Genomic DNA, 6,000 nt, shown 5'->3' on the forward strand with positions numbered 1-6,000 from the left:
GCTGCATTAACTGAATCTTTGACCCAACAGCGCCAATGGTATGGATGTATCCTAAGAAAATTAGGAGTAGACATTAAAGTGGATTGAGATTTGAATATGTAGAGGTCGTTATTCCATGTGGAGAAGACTGGAAACGAAATAACCCTCCTCTGACCGGGCCTTCCATAAAGGCGGCTCCAAGATGAAAGAAGGTACCGGTGCTGGCATCTACTGTGATAGGCTAGGTCTTGAATACTCACACAAGTTGGACAACGACTGTAGTATATTCCAAGCTGAAATCTTTGCGATCAGGAAGGCAACATAATTGATAAAAAGCCTGGATTTTGACATCCTTGAACCTTTTATAGTCAAGCGGCACTTAAAGCCATCAAATCCTTTAGCATAAAATTTAAGTGGGTTCATCGGTGGACAAGATATTCCTTCCAGCCCCTGCAGTTGTCCATATCAATGATCCTAAAGAATCAGCGCTGGAAAAAAGAGAAGCTACGAAACCTACTGTCCAAAGCAAAAAGGTGGAGGCTGCAATGAAGAAGGCTAAAGAGTCTATTCCTAAACCAAATGAATTCCGTAAAAGTGACCATTTGGCGAAGAGGCCTGCTTCTAATCCGGAAGCGGGGGAAAGAAACGAGTCCAAAACCTCCACAGGCTGTAAGTAAGTCAAGGTGGTTAGACCAACTGAGAAACCATTATCCTCTGAGAAGACGGACAAAGCTTCACAGCATAAAACTGTGAAATGGGTTTGATCTTCAAAAGACCCTCAGTCCTCACCCAAGAAGACGGTGACTTCTCAGGTGGTCAACCCACCGACCTCATACACAGTTATCAGTGTCCAGAAATCCAAGGAGAATAAGACCAATACCGAGAAGACAACTACCACCTCGGGAAAAGTTACCTTCAAGACACAAGGACAAAGCCGCAATAAAACCTACGCAAGACTGACCCAATGAAAAAAAATTTAAACTGCCGGAAGCTGAAATGTTAACCCTGATCACAACGACATAAAGCTTTCCCGGGGAAATCAACACTTCCAGAGATATGGGTCTCGACATGTTAATTTTCTTATGGTACGTTTACTATAACCGGATTTAATATCAAATTCCATAAAATTCCATACTAACATGGGAAATATGGGTAAAAGGGGATCTCGGGAAGATAGGACTTCCCCCGGGAAAACTTTATACCGTTGTGAGAAGTGCCCAAAAACCCATTTGTTTCTTGCGAATACTGAAACAACAATTATCGTTTCTTTAACCCTGCGTTTACACATGACAGGACAGTTGAGTACATTTATTGACTGTCAAACCCCCAAACCTTTCCTGTGTGGCGTAGGCGTCCATACAACTGCAAAAACAGTTGCAAAATTATGAATGAAATCGATTTCTTTTTATTTTCCGTTTGCATGTAATTCATGGTAGAATTATAAAAGGTAGTCGCATCTGTCAAATGTAGGTAAATACAACTCTGTATCTCTGTACTTGACCGTGTCATGTACAGAACAACAATAATAAGAATGACATTTATAACAACATCAAAATATAGTTTGTTCATTTTCAGAAATATTTTTGTGAAATAAAAAGAAAACAATCAAACAATCTCCTAATTGAAGAAAATCGGTTTGCATGTTTGTGCACAAACGTATGTATGTATGTGTAATTGTTTGAGTTCTTCCCAATCATAGCAAAATCTTCACCCTTTCTGCAAATTTATCTCTTAACAAAATTTCTTGTTCGTTTTTACAGGAGGAGCAACAATTCCAGCTTCAACAACAAACAAAAACATTCAAAACCATTTCCACAACTGGCTGATCCCAGTTTCGTAAAAAAGTCATGTTTTTAATCTAACTACACTTGCAGAGAACATGTTAAAACAACAATTGCAAGTACCAAAGCTGCATACACCGTCACAACCACTAGATCAACAAAATCAATAGTAGCGGGTTTAACATCAGTTAGAAGTCAAGGCATTCATAATACCCAACAGCAACCGGTATCCCTCCTAGCAAATGGAAGCCCCTTTACAATATGTAATGTCTGGTCTGCTGCTAATGAATCTTCTAGGGTGAAGTTGTTCATATAGCGGAGGTTATAGCTTTCCCCAACGGAAGTCATTGTTTTAAATCTACATACATACATATGTACATATATAATATGGTGTTAAATTGTTATTTTTAAGATACACCAAATTAAAATAAAACTTCCGTCACCATAACGTTTGTTACAGATAAAAAGATCTTAATTTTTATGTTTTTTTGGGACTTTTTATTAATAAAAACGTTTTGAAACATAAAAAAGTATTTCATTTTTTAAGCCATTACCAAACCAACATTATCAACTGAATCCCATTGCCGCTTTGTCTAAAGCGCTCCTTGACGACATCCAAAGGTGGGGTTTCTGCGTCGAAGTTCTTGATTAAAATGGCGGAAAAGTCGTAAAACTTACAGAGCTTGCCTTTTAGCACATACCGGACTTTTATAAAATTTCTCATGTTCGTGGCACAGATCAGAAATGTAGATCTTGTAGATAGGTTCGTCAAATGATTCTGTCGTGATAAAGAAAACGTATTGTTGTTTCTCCGAATCATTACATGCTGGAATTCTGGCAAAGCCTTATGAATGTTCAACAACCGTAATTCTTTATTTATTCGTCGTTTGTGCTTTTTGATAACCAGAAAGACACCAATTAACGTTACTTTTTGCGTTTCACAATTAAATGGCAATTCAATATTTGCTGACTTTTGTATTAATATATGTATGTACATATGTAGGTATTGTATACATTGTACACACATACATAAGTATTTTTTTGTCAAATTGACTTTGACAATGAATGTACTTCAAATTTAAAATTTAAAAAAAAATTTTAGTCAGGTGTTAGCATGAAATTACCTTTATGGTTCTACCATGCATGTAATTTTTGTTCATGTTCTTTTGTCATGGTAGAATAAGAAAAGGTAGCAGCAATACACAGCTGACTGAACTGGGTTGTAACGTTAATGTCAAATTTCATATGACTTTTTATACATTTAGGGCCTGTTTATGTATGTCGATAAGAAAACGAATGCGGAAGAAAAACTACCAAATTTGAGTGTGTATTTCAAATTTGTTTTTTGTTTTGAAGCAAAAGCAAATGAAATAATATTTCAAAAACTAAAGTTTGGGTGTCTTTCATGCGCACACATTGTCGTTTCGAAATACATAAACTGGGGGTTATTTCTATTTTGATGTACATTCGGGACATATATTTTTTGAGAAAAAAATATATTATTCGGAAAAAACCATTTCCGAGAAAGACTTCTTCATATCAATGATATGTAACCTCCTCCAAGTTCGAACGATAAGCCGCGCAGTAAATCACCGCTTGTAGAGGCGATACAACGTCTGTTAATATGTGAGGTATTTTGTTAAAATTTAAAAAAATAAAGCCATAATAAACATGTGCTTCTTTGATTTCTAAAACAAAACATTGAAACAGCTTCTCCTTTTTCTATAAATTTCCAGCGACCCCAAACTTTTCTGCAAGAATTCTACTTTCTGCGAGAATTTATGCATTTAGTGGAATGATGTGGAAGCATAAAAATTGAAAATGTAACGAATTTTCATTCATGTTTTCCAAAATATTAAACCAAATGTGAAAAATTATTAGTTTTTTAAATTCCAATAATTTATAGACATTTCCTTGTTATACCCTCAGCCTTTAGGCTATGAAGGGTATATACACTTTCATACGGACAAAATGTGCCTCATCGAAATAATGGTTTTAGACCCCAAGTATGTTTGGACGAAATGTGTTTCAGACAGTTTGGAGTCTATTGAGCAATGTCCGTCCGTCTGTCTGTCTGTCTGTCTCGCTGGCTGGAGCGCACGATAACTCTCGAAAGGATGAACCGATTCGGTTCAAATTTTGGCTTTCGTAATATTTTGTCCAAACTTAGTTTAAGTTCGAAGATGAGCTATATCGGTCCACTCCTTCCGGTACCTCCCCCACAAAAGTTCGAAAATGTTCGGAAAATTTGTACGCACGATAACTCTTGAAGGGTGTAACCGATTTGGTCCATACTTTGCCCATCGTGGAGCGTGTACCAGACTTAGATCAGGTTTTAATACGGACTCAATCGGTCCACTCCGTCGGGTACCTCCCACACAAAATTTTGGAAAAGTTCAGTTTAGGAACATCTCTCGAATCGCTTTGATTTTTGCTTTAGCAACTTGTATTCACTGTCCTCCATACGACGGTATAAGTTTCATCAGGGGCAAGTCCATACTTCCTGAGAAAATAGCCTGAAAGTTGCAAAAAACCCCTATGACACCGTGTGAGGAGGTTGGAGGGCAAAATAACTCTCGAACAGGTCTGCCGATTCGGTCCAAAGTTTGACCTTAGTAATATTTTGTCCAAACATAGTTTAAGTTCGAAGATAAGCCATATCGGTCCACTCCTTCAGGTACCTCCCCCACAAAAGTTCAAAAATGTTCGGAAAAATTGTGCGTACGATAACTCTTGAAGAGAGTGGCCGAATTGGTCCATACTTTACACATCCTAATATATCTACCAGATATAGATCAGGTTCAAATATGGACTATATTTGTCCACTCCATCCGGATACATGTTCACTTTAAGACCTGCTTTCGAGTCACTTTGATTTTTGTTGAAGCAACTTGCATTGCTGCCTCAATTGCGATGGTAAAAATTGTTTCAGGGGCAAGTTCATACTTCTTGAGCAAACATCCCTGAAGTTCTAAAAAACCCCTATGGTACCATATGTAGTGGCTGGAGATCCATTCTTTTTAGTATCTCCTCCGCAAAACTTTTGATATTAAATCCTAATCAACATTTTTGTCAGTTCAAACGCCCAAAATTTTTAAAACTCCCTAAATACATGCGTTTTTTGGAAAAAAAATTGTTTCAATATACACAGGCTGAGGGTATATCTCTGTCGGCAAAGCCAACTGATACTTTTTTACTTGTTTTGTTTACAAATACAACTGGCAGTAACGTTACAAACAAAAACAAATTCCTTTGTGGTTGTTGTTCGAGTTGTATTTGTTGTAGTATTTACTTTACCTTATATTTGTTCTACCATGTTCTTTTGTTTTTACAAAAAAAAATGTTAAAAATTTGGTGACCGGACTGTCTGTGAAAACCTGATGGACAGCTGGGAGACAGCCGACAAATGTATGTATGTGTTAGTAAATCAGAGTTGTATTTGAAGACAAATTGTCTGGTGTAAACGCTTAGTTAAAGCTTTAATATAATTTGCACTGGCACTTAATAGGCTGTTTATATTATAGGTTTTTGTGGGTTAACCTTCCTTATAAGGATTGGTTTGACGTATAAGCAATTGAATTGACATTTAAAACCCAGTGGGTTTGTTAAATTCGGTTAGGAGCAAGTTGAATATAGTGGCTGCATTTGAAACTTTTTCCACAGAAAGTTTTCAAAAATTAAAATTTTGCCGATAATAACCGGCCTTCGGCCGGTATTTAAGACTTTCTCCTATGCACTACAGGTAATTTGCCCTGTTTTTGAGACAAAAATTAATAACGGCGGAATTAAAGGATTTTTTAAATTTTTAAATTATTTATGTGTAACAGTGAGATAAAACAAAGATTTTTACAGATAAATTCGGATATAACGAACAACGGTTATAAGCAACTACGTATATAACGAACAAAGCTATTTTTTCCAATGCCATTTTCATTAATTTTCTTATACACAACAAACTGCTGAAAACGATCACGGTAGTAAGCAACAAAAATGTTGTCCCCGCGAGTAGATTTTTCAACGAATTGTTACTACAGTTTTGTATATTTTTTTAATATATGTTAATAAATACGAGTTTAGTACTCCTTTAAACCGTATCAATGATTAATATGTAAAAGAGAGATAAAATAAAGCTTACTACTGCCGCGCCGTTTATAGAAAACCACGGATATACCGAACAATTTGTCGCCATTACTTAATTTACTTGCAATGAAATTGTAAACAACAATATTTTTTATATCGT

Source organism: Musca autumnalis, unplaced genomic scaffold (assembly GCF_047663935.1).
Source record: "Musca autumnalis isolate F117 unplaced genomic scaffold, ASM4766393v1 scaffold_5, whole genome shotgun sequence".
In the NCBI taxonomy this organism is placed as follows: domain Eukaryota; kingdom Metazoa; phylum Arthropoda; class Insecta; order Diptera; family Muscidae; genus Musca; species Musca autumnalis.